The sequence below is a fragment of the Nannobrachium achirus genome (assembly GCF_963921795.1).
Source record: "Nannobrachium achirus genome assembly, chromosome: 11".
Taxonomy (NCBI): domain Eukaryota; kingdom Metazoa; phylum Chordata; class Actinopteri; order Myctophiformes; family Myctophidae; genus Nannobrachium; species Nannobrachium achirus.
The window spans coordinates 65,182,342-65,194,563 of record NC_137820.1 but is presented as its reverse complement, the minus strand read 5'-3'; positions in this window follow the sequence as shown (position 1 = coordinate 65,194,563).

The window sequence follows — 12,222 nt, the reverse complement described above, 5'->3', positions numbered from 1 at the left end:
ATAACTTTATATATCAATTTCACCACTTTTGCAGTAAAATATTTTATACAAGAATCTATTTCATGCAGGCCTAGAATTTCGTCATTTTAGGGGCAAGGCCAGTTGGCCTTTAGTGTTGTCAAATTTTTGAGGGCACAAAGGCCAAGTGCCAGGGCAAGAAGGCCATCAATTAAAACAGTGATTTTAAGTCCACGCCTCGACAGTCATAATTAATTTTGCTTAAAGATTAAGTACAAACAAAAACTGTTGACATTTTAGACTAGTTTTAGTCATCATGACAATTATTTTACCCCTTTATTTACCCCTTAATTGGACAAAGATTGCCATGTAATCATAATTATTTCACACAACATTTCCTCTCATCCTTTTGATGAAAAAAACTATTTTAGGAATACAGTACAAGAGAACACAGAACACCTGTCCTGGTTATATAACCAATGTCTATTCAACCAACTGATTACAGTAGTACATTACATACAGTACAGTACAGTACAGTACAGTACAGTACAGTACAGTACAGTAAGACAATACCAGCTAGTAGACAATGTCCAGTTCATCCAACTGAACCCACAACCCAGTAGCCACAGCCTAACATTACTAAACAACACCTGCAGAAGTTGCAGAACCACCAGTCCAGTAGCCTATAGGTAAATAAGCATGTACACCCCACACACACACACACACACACACACACACACACACACACACACACACACACACACACACACACACACGCGCGTGCACGTGCATACACGTGAGCGTCGCACGCAAACAAGGGGGCAAGTCGTTTGAGTTTGTGTTTGTTGTTGCTACACGCTAGGCTAACAGTAGACCAACATGGATTTAACATTTTTGTATGGATTCTTTTTTTTTTGGCCTAATGCTAGAGTTCAGGTACGTGTACACAGCCGTTCACTCACATTCTCTCTGTCTCCACACATCTGCGCGGGGGGATTATTTCCATCACATCAGCTGGTTCCCTGTGTGACAGATCGTGTGGTTTCTGGATTGTCTGGAGACCAATTGTAGTCCTTTTGGCTCGGCAGATGTTGTTTCAGGAAGTGGGGGGCGGAGCTCCCTTTGTCATTCATGCTGCATAATGTTCTTTCAATAAACTATCTTTACATATCCATCCAATTGTTTCTGGAATCTTACTTGTATGAAACAGTAAAAACATGTACTCCAAAAACACAGTTAGAATGATTAAAATAAAAATAACAATAATTATAATAATAATGTGGGAATTGAACCGCCTCAGTAGTGAACTAAATGGATCCTTGTTACAATGCTTTACCTGTCACGCTACCAACCCTTGATTCCCTCATCTGGAAAGATGTATTTCAATGTGGTGTGAACGTTGGAAACAAGTTAACATGACACACCATGATTTTCTAGATCAACTGGTGTCAGTGGTGTCCTGTTGTTTTCTAACAGATCTAAGCGCTCTGTTCAACTGATCATTTAATAGCTGTAGAAACAAGTCAATGATGTTGGTATAATCACACCAGGCAACGCAAACTCTTGTGTGCAGTCTGACAAATACATAGGCCTAATAGCCTATCAATCTTTTCATTACACATATTGAGCAAATTGGACTTGTTCATTTCTCAGAGCATAAAACAGCACCATCTGCTGTTGGTTTTATGTTTAGCAATTTACACCAATTCAAATGGTGGTGATGGATCCACTGTGTATTACTGCAGTACAAATATCTTACATAATGTTATTATTTATGCATATATGTATCAAATAAATATCGAGCCCATTAACCTGGACTCTAGACACCTCTGCGCATTAATGCTATTTTTTAACCAGCCAATTAGGCCTACTTATGACACATAATGTATGTATAGCCTTTGTAATGAAAAGATTGATAGGCTATTATGTATTTGTCAGACTTCACACAAGAGTTTGCGTTGCCTGGTGTGATTATACCAACATCATTGACTTGTTTCTACAGCTATTAAATGATCAGTTGAACAGAGCGCTTAGATCTGTTAGAAAACAACAGGACACCACTGACACCAGTTGATCTAGAAAATCATGGTGTGTCATGTTAACTTGTTTCCAACGTTCACACCACATTCAAATACATCTTTCCAGATGAGGGAATCAACGGTTGGTAGCGTGACAGGTAAAGCATTGTAACAAGGATCCATTTAGTTCACTACTGAGGCGGTTCAATTCCCACATTATTATTATAATTATTGTTATTTTTATTTTAATCATTCTAACTGTGTTTTTGGAGTGCATGTTTTTACTGTTTCATACAAGTAAGATTCCAGAAACAATTGGATGGATATGTAAAGATAGTTTATTGAAAGAACATTATGCAGCATGAATGACAAAGGGAGCTCCGCCCCCACTTCCTGAAACAACATCTGCCGAGCCAAAAGGACTACAATTGGTCTCCAGACAATCCAGAAACCACACGATCTGTCACACCTGTGTTCTAGCCTTATATATTCCTTTATTTTGTCGCGTGTTGGACGTATGGCTTGATAACGTTGGAACATGTTGCAAACATCCTCCATGCCTCTGTGACAGATAAACATCGTCGCTTAGTAGTTTTGTAACTTTTACTGCTGTGTCCATTCAACTCTCTCTCTCTCTCTCTCTCTCTCTCTCTCTCTCTCTCTCTCTCTCTCTCTCTCTCTGCGTGTGTGCGTGCGCTCTGCCACTGGAGATGGGATTTATGGCTCTTTGAAGTGAGCCGGATCTCTAGGATCCGTTCATTTCAAAGAGCCGTTCAAAAGACTGGCTCATTCTAGTCACTAGTTGTAGTTACTTTGTAGATTTTGATTATAATTATCACTTCAACCCTATATACATTTATTTCGGACATAATAGGTACATAGGCCTACCTGCCATTTGAAAATAGCCGAAAGCTGTGAGCTTGTAGATCTGCTATTTTCAAATGTTTTTTCCCCCTACATTTTATTCATTGGAAAAATTGTGAAATGGGACATTTTGCATACTTTCTACTTTAACTACATTTTGATACCAATACTTTGATATTTTTACTCAAGTAGTCTACATTTTTTATTCCAAACTTCAACTTGTGGCAGAGTATTTCTACATTGTTGTACTTTTCCCACCACTGTTGTTCATTAAAGGAACGGCTCCCTATACTGCGATTGCGAACCGGATCCCATCGTTCATATCAAAGAGCCGTTCAAAAGACTCGATTCGTTCGCGAACGTCCCGCCTCTATCTGCCACTGCATGTCAGAAAGCAGCAGGTGTTTGACCGTAATGCGCATCGCAGGACATATTTCGTACTCTCTTTGTTCGTGAACTAAAATGAAGACAGATTTTAGCCCAGTCTTTATTTTGTAGTTAGGGTTACATTTTCGTCTCCTCTTTATTCCTCAATGAAATTGTGAACTGCTGTGGGCGCTGGGCACTGCATGGGACAGCAGGGGCACCACGGCCACTGTGGCCGTTTGAGCATGTCATTTTTCGAGGGGCACACGGCCAAAGAGAGGGGCAACGACGGCCATGGCCGTCGTGGCCGCCGTGAAATTCCTGCCCTGATTTCATGTATGGGAGACCTTAGACATGAGGAAAAACTATGTCGTGTTTGGTCCTACCTCCGGGAGGGGTATCTCGAAAACTAAAGCACTTTTTTACTATTTGTCACTAGACTATATTATCTTTAGTTTATTGTACCCAGTGGGAATGGCGCTTTAAACATCACACAGTAGTTATGAACACTGATCTCAGACCAGTGTTTCTATGAGGTCATAGTAAAGAGTGTGACCAGTGATCTACTAGTTCTTTAAAATCATTTATTAATGTAAATCCTGACCTCAACTTCCAGTAATTCCTCAGATGTCTTTTTAATTAGTACTGTAAATGTAAAAAAGGAAAATAATTGAAAATATTTTAGATTTTTACAAAATATGTGTTCTTTTTAATTTGTCATCATCATCATCATCATCATCATCATCATCAGATGAATTAACAAAAACTCCAAAGTTCTTTACAATGGTCATTTAAAGAAACATTTTTTAACTAAATATATGTACATGATTCCTGGGTTTTCATTGGAGATTTTTTAAAGAAACGTACACCAGTTGAGCTTTTCTGTTACCCTGAATGTTATGTGATGCTGATTAACACCACTATAAAACACATACCCATGTATTACACAACTTAATACATTTTGCACATATTTTACACATACTCAAGATATCCAGTAGTATACAGTATACTGTAGCTTCTGAACATTTCTCAACATATTAGTACAAAATCTCATCCAACATGACCCTCTTCTCCTTCCTCTTCTCTCACATAATACACTTCCTGCTGGAAAGTGTTCACTCTTTACCAGGTGCCAGGAGGGCCCATACCAGACAGGCCAGTAAAGGTATTGCTGCAGCTAGCAGCATAAGACATCTCATCCACCATGACTCTGTCCTTCCTCCTACCCCTACTCTTCCTGCTGGAAGGTTTTTACACTTTTCTTGGTTAACTTCCTCCAACTCTGAAAAATGCTCTCCTCTCGTTGTTGTCATCTCTCTGTTCTTCTCCTCTCTGTTCTTCTCCTCCTCCAACATTCTTTCTACCTGTTCTCTAAGTGCTATGTTAACCTGGACCAGTCTATCCTGGTAGATCTTAGTGCAGTAGAAGCTCTCTGTGTTTCCTGCCACCATTCTCTCTATGTTCTCCAGCAACTGTGGAACCTGACCAGCATGGCTGCTGTCATTAATGTTGAGGAGGTGACATCTGTTCCCACATTTCTCTGCAAGCAGCTGATGCTCCAGACTGCCTGCCCGGAGAAACTCCTCAACACTCTGGCCTTTCATGCTGTAATCATGGACGAAGATGGCAATGCTGTATTGCCAGAAGCTGTCTCCAAACTCCTCTTGCATCTTCTCCATCATCCCTCTCGCCTCTCCTTCAGAAGGCTCTGCTGGTAGGACCAGGAGAAAGGCATGGGGACCTGGAGCAGACAGTCTGAGACAGTTCCCCAGATCTTGCCTCATCTCCTCCAGAGAACGTCCAGAGAAGACTGTAGCTTCCACCACCACCAGTTGTCTCCCACAGACCTCACCGTTTCTCCTCAGTTCAGAGGAGCTGGACTCAGCACCAACCTCCTCCCCGCCCAGGATGATGTTTCCTGCTGCACTCCTCCCAGCTCCTGTCCTCCCCAGAAGCACCAGTCTCAGCTCTGAAACACAATACAAAGGAAAAGGTCTCTCCCGTGGGTGTACTGGAGGGGAAATGCAAGGAGGTGACACTCCCTCATGTCTAAACATAGGATTCTTTTTTTTCTTTCTTCTTCTTCAGTTTTCATTAGTAGCCTGGAAATTGCAAGTTTTACATCCTACACAAATGTAGACTAATAAAAACAAATTGCCTCTTGTAGTTGACTTGTGGTATTCAGGCAGAGGCTCTGAGCTACTTTGCTACACATGCAGTTTCAGTTTGCTGTTGGTCCAATCTATAGCAGTCTTTGTCATCAGTTTTTTTCGATTGCTAAAACACGTTTTTCAAAACTGTACGTTTTTTTCAAAACTGCACACGCAAAACTCCAAACATTAAACACAAATTGCTAAACCCTGGCATCCCTTTGCAAAACAACTCTTTGCCATCAAATCTCTTAACATGTTCACAAAATGGAACTTGTGTTTTCATTTGGTAAACACAGCCATATTTTCACATGACACACACAGGCATTCATTGAATAAACACAACTAAGCTTTTGGCTGAACACTACCAAGCATGTACAGAACACTGAAGAGCAAAATTGAAAACACAATTGTCGAAATGGAACACACCATAAGAATGACCATGGCTCTGGAGAATAAGATATTTCTCCTTTTGTAAAATGACTCAGTGTAGGCCTACCTTTTTCATAGTCAAACATAAAACAGCACACAAATATGCATCCAAAACAAGTTTTGATTTACAGTAGATTTAGGCATCATGCCTCTGGTCAGAGATGCATGGGCACAAAAAACTAAAAAAATATTTTGAAAGAAAATGGTCAGTACTTGGTCTAATACTGACCAGGATACTGTCACCAAGATACTATCCTGGTGACAGTATCCTGGTATTTGTACCTTTGTATTTCAAATATGTTTTTGTATTTTGTGCCCATCTCTGCCTCCGGTTCCTGTCTCAACAATTGTGTGTGGTTTTTAGACAACAGGGTGATGTGTAATTGACGCCAGACCCGAAAGTTTCGAGATTTGAATATTTGTGTGTTGTGGATTGATGCTTTGAGATTTTATGTGAGAAGTGTGTGCAAACCTGAAAAGTGTGTGTTGTGTTTTGACAACAAGGTGATGTGTTTTAGCAATCGAAAAAAACTGTAAGTGGAATCCATACTTCACTACTATGAAGGGAAATGGGTTCTTGCGCTAGATTTGAATTGTATGAATCTATGGATATCTAGCCTCGCGTAGCCAGGCTTACTCATCTGCGAAGAGAAAAGCCTGGAGACAATATCAGGCAGAGACTGTTCAACCTCCGCCGTGAGAATTTAAACGGAAGACTACAACGCATGGCGTAACTTCCGTTAAACACAGCACTTGCGCCACTTCCACTAGAACCAACCGGAAGTCATATTGTGGCCAGGGTGATGGATATCCATAATTATACATGGAAGTATGACAGTACCTGAGCAGCATGCCCAAGGAAAGCAAAAGTATTGGCAAATTTGAATATAACGTGTGGTGCTTTACTCTGCAGAGAGAGAGAGAGAGAGAGAGAGAGAGAGAGAGAGAGAGAGAGGTGAGGGGGAGGGAGAGAGAGAGAGAGAGAACAAGATAGAGAGGGAGAGAAAGAGAGAGAGAAAGAGAGAATCACCTTTTAAGGTCAGCAGTTCACTGAGGTAAGGGTCCAACTGATGAAGGCTGTCAATCATTTGTAAACACGCCTTGTTTCCCTTTCCCTTCACCGTGTTGATGAGCAGCCGTGCTTTGTCTGCCCTGAGGTTTACTCCCATGACTGCCTCCATTTCTCCTTCGTTTATCACTTTCTTGTGCAGAAGTTCATCCAGTAGAGACTTCAAGGTGCCCTCTGAGACACATCGAATGAACTCTTTTCTCACACACTCCAGCTTCTCCACTGCTTTGCCTGTGGAAGCACATTGAAGAAAATGGAGGATTTATTAATAGGTAAATGGTACATTTGTATAGCACCTTTATCCGAGGCGCTTTACATAGACTGTGCATTACATTAACCCATTGATGACAGAGGAAACCATGCAAGGCACCAACCTGCTCACCGGGAGAAACTAGGGGTTCAGAGTCTTGCTCAAGGACTATTCCACACCAACTATGGGGTAGCCCAGATTGGAACTGGGAACACTTCCGGAACCCTCCGTGTTCTAATTTCTCTACCCCTGAGCCACTGCCGCCCCATATAATAATACTAATTAGAAACTAGTAAGGTGCACTGAGTGGGCTCACTGCAAGATGGGGTATGATGTTGGGGATGTGTGGTTATGTGTGTATGTGGGTATGTGTCCACAGCAAGTCGATCATTTGAAAGTTTGAATTATATATATTTTTTCTCCCTTTGTTTTGTTTTTTTATCCCAGGATTTTTACAACCCATTTTTTCCCACCCGGTGTCAGTTGTCTAATGTAATCCTAGGTGCTACACTCCCTCTGCCAAGTGCCAACCTGGGGAGAGCAACATATCTATCCCTAACCCTTACTTTGCAGATCAACGATGGCCTCCACACACATTCTTGTTTTACTGGCTAAAGCTCCCAGATTATTCCTCAGCAAATCAAAGTATAACATACTGTAATAAATGTCTAAATATTGTTAAGCAACAACAACATACCGTGCCGTGAAGGTAATGGTTGTGTATCTGGAACAGAAAGCCTGGGGTTCATTCTGGATGGTTCAGTATGTCCTGTGGATGGCATAAGTGTAAGCCTTTACTGCAGTGTTTACACACACGATTAATGATATATCTTTAATATATTTTAGTCACCAAAGTAGTAGCTACAGTACAGTGAAAAGAAGCATGTTAGGGTCAGGGAAACATGTTCCCCCATGTTTGTGTCGAACCTAAGAACTAGTTCAGAATAGCTCTGGGGTTGTGTCCATGTGCATCTTTCACTCTGGAGAAGTAGCTAGATGGGCACTGTTCTGAGGAGTCCTTTGAACACCAGACCTAATGCAAGTTTGAAACACAAGCACAGCCCAGGAGAAACCCGGACAAAAGATATGTGCAAATGTAAACAATGCAATGAAAAATTCCCCAAAATTCAATTCTAACTAGAAGAAGTGCTCTTCCGAGCACAGGTCTCCACCAGGCCACGCGTCCAGGTGGTGCTATAATAGGCAAATGTAAAAAGGGTGGCATGTGTTCTTCACCAATCTTAGACCTTTCATGGTGCCACCATGAGGCTGATTTGAACATTTTGTAGTGTAATTTCTTCCTGGGCCTTTTGCGAATGTGCGTGCACAATTTCATTACAATTGCACGCTGTGTTTGATTTGAGGCATTTTGTTCGAAACGGATCAATCCTGCAAAGTTTGGAGGCCAATCTTAGGATGGAATATTTAATATGGGACAGATCCAACTTGATCATATGACTGTAGAGATACTGTGTAGTGATTTGTGTTAATTGTGGGTAAAATCTGAAGGAGTAATATCCAAAAATGTGTCTTACATAAGTCGGCCTCCTGGTGGCGCTATAAAAGGCTGATGTGAAAAATGCAAGGAAAGGGTTTTTCCTTGGCCTATGAGGCTGATTTCAAAAATTTGAAGTGGCATTTCTTCCTCAGCCTAGTGGGAACGTGTGTGCGCGATTTCATGTTAATTGCACTCTGTGTTTGTGATTTGAGGCATTTTGTCCAAAATGGACCAATCTTACCAACTTTGAAAGCCAATCTCAGCCAATCAGGATGGAATATGGACAATCAGACAGATCCATGTTGATCACATGACTGTAGAGATACTGTCTACCGATTTGCGTGATTTCTGGACAAAATCTGTAGGAGTAGTGTACAGAATGTGTTTTGCAAACATCGGCCTCAAGGTGGCGCTAGAACAGGGCCATTTTTATAAATGTGGGGCAGAGGTTCTGAATTGGCATCCAGGGAGTGTGTGTGCTCATTTTGGCAGCGACCGGGCCAACGGCACCGGAGATTAGCTGGTAACAAACTTGGCGGACGGACGGATGCACGGACGGACGCACGGACGCACGGACGGACAGGGGCGAAAACATACTCTCCCCCTGCCTTCGGCTGGTGGAGACAATTACTATACCTTTAACACTCAGGTTGCCATGGCTCCACACAATGTTCTTCTCAGGTCCTTCATGCAGTTCCAAGGAGACAACTTCTGTATTGAGATCCATCAGCACCTCAAACGTTGCATGGTAATTTGGTCCATAGTTCAGATGGTAAGGTCGCGATGCCTGAAGACACATAGCACTGTTTAACTCTTACATTGACATTGATTGTTTTACTATAGTAGTGCTAGTACTGGTAGTAGTGCTACAGTAGTAGTAATAGAAGTATTTATTGTGGGTTCGCTGAAAGGCGAGACCAGTATGTTATCTTTATAGGTCAAGTTTATTCTCCAAAAGAATTACCCTACAAAGGCAGGGCCCTTAGCCAATGAGGAGCAGCATTCTAGGTGACATCATCACCAACAAGTGCGACCTGATTTAAATAACAACAACACTTAGCCAATGAGGGAGCAGCGAGCCCACACTGTTTCGTAGGAACAGTATTTTTCTAGTTATTAGTGATTAGAGATTAGAGATTAGAGTTTATTTGTCATTGTAACAATACAGTACAGGTACAGGCACAGTTTCATTGTCAACGATCAACTAATTTCCAAAGTACAGTACACATACAAGCACATAAACAGTACAACGAAATGTATTTGTGCATTTAAGGGTGCACGGCTGCTGCCATGTACGGCGCTGCCACTAGCCCTTTCTTGCTGAAGAGAAAAAGATTTGAGAGGGGGGTGCAAGCTGTGCGTGGGGGTGAGAGGGGGGGGGGGGAGGGGGGGGTGGGTTTACAGGAATGCTTGGGCGATAAAAAAAACACTGCTTCCATACAACACCTCTAGGGGGGAGGAACTGCCTGGGAGAAGGAAAAAAGAAGCCCTGACAAAAACGTTGGGTGGGGTGGGGGGGGGGGGGGGGGTTGAAGGCGGGTGTATGGTTGTGTGTGTGCATGCGTGTAAGTCTGGGATTCATGTTTGTGTTAGCGTCAGTCTGTGTGGAAGCTTCCAGATAGCAGCTAGGTCAAAATGTCTTTTCGCTGGTGTCAGTGCGATAACACAGCAGAGCTATGCCGACGTCCTTGGCCCAGCCCCAACCCGAAGTCACAACAGCAGTTGTCCGTGGGGGAGTAGGCATGAGGGGGGTGTGGGGGGGGTGGGTGGGAAAGGCTTCCTTCACAGTGTCTTCTTGGGGGAATGCAGGGGGGGGTCCAATCCGTTGAATTCAGCTTGTTTTAGAGCGAGTGAATACAATAGAATATTCACTCTAGTATCTGTTTCCTGGTCCTTCAAATAGGGCAGAGAATCTCTCCATCAAGATGTTGAGTTTCCGATCAATCTCCATGTTGTTGTCTCCGTAACGCCTCAGTTCAGCGATCCACGTAGTGAGTCTGTCCAAGATCATATCCAGCTGTCGATCCATCTCCAGAATCTTTTCCCCGTTACGTTTCACTTCAGTGTTCGCATCAGCCTGGGAGCTCACGGCCTTCTCTAGGATGGTCTCTGTATCACGTTTCAGTTCATTGATCGCCCCGGTCAGAGACCCCACAGCCCTACCAAGGTCAATTAGCATGGCAGGCAGCTTGTTGGCTCCTTGAAGTGCTGCCGTCTTGCGAATCTCACGATAAACCAGGGCAATGCCCGTGCCAATCAGCAAAAAACCTGTTATCAAAAGTCCGAAAATGTACAAGTCTTCAATATCTTCAACGGTCAAAACCGCCAGACACAGGACTTTGAAATTGTTCAGATAATCTTGAGTGTACCCAGCGGCGTATGTCCCGTCCGGGCATGTGGGCTCCCCCGAGCCAGATTTTCTAGTGTGGTTTTTCCCAACAGGGCAACACATTATAGTCCTGGGGAAACTTTATTTACTACTAGGGTAACTTTTCCGCTGCCATTGGAAATTGACAGACATACAGACATCTGTCTGACAGGGATAGGGAATCAATAGGGTATCAATGGGAGTGGGAATCAGTAGGGAATCAATTGGTCGAGCTTCACATGAAAGTTAGCTTACTGCAGAATACAGTCAAGTCAGCAACCGTCAGCAACCACACTTGCAATTTCCAATTGCATCTTTTCTAGTTGTGGGCTCGCCGAAGGCGAGATGTTATCCTCATTATTTATAGAGTGAGTTCCGCTGCATATTTCCGCCACAGACTGTTGGCATTTTCCACCGAAGACAGTCGAAAGGCAGAGCCACTAGCCAATGAGGTGGCTATGTTATCCTCCACTAGCCAATGACGTGGCTATGTTATCCTCATTATTTATAGAGTGAGTTCTGCCGCATATTTCCGCCGCAGATAGTTGGCATTTTCCGCCGCAGACAGTAGAAAGGCAGAGCCACTAGCCAATGAGGTGGCATGATTGTATTTGAGTTCTGTCGCAGACAGTATAAAGGCAGGGCCCTTAGCCAATGAGGTGTAATTGAGGTGTGGAAAATCTGGGAGTGGTGTTAGCTGGGGTATTGGTTGAGCTTTAACACGTCACCTTTTGGGGGAAATATATAATCATATTCCTAATATGTTGATATGATATGATGTCATAATGACATCAAACAAGAGTTTAAAATAAGTACTGTTTTAAATCTGCATTTATTATTGTTTTGTATAGTCGTAGTTATTATCTATATATATATCATACTATAAACGAGCAAATGTCCGTCCGTCCGTCCGTCCGTCCGTCCGTCCGTCCGTCCGTCCCATCCAGTGATGTCATCGATGACGTCATCAGTGATGACGTCACCGATTACGTCATCAGTGATGTCATATAATATCCAGTGATGTCATCAGTGATGTCATCAGTAATGCCATCGTCATATAATAGTTAGAAACCCAGTGATGTCATCAGTGATGTCAACAGTGATGTCATCAGTGATGTCATATAATAGATGGAAAACCAGTGATGCCATCAGTGATGTCATCGATGATGTCATATAATGGTTATAAACCCAATGATGTCATCAGTGATGTCATCAATGATGTCATATAATAGTTAGAAACCCAGTGTTG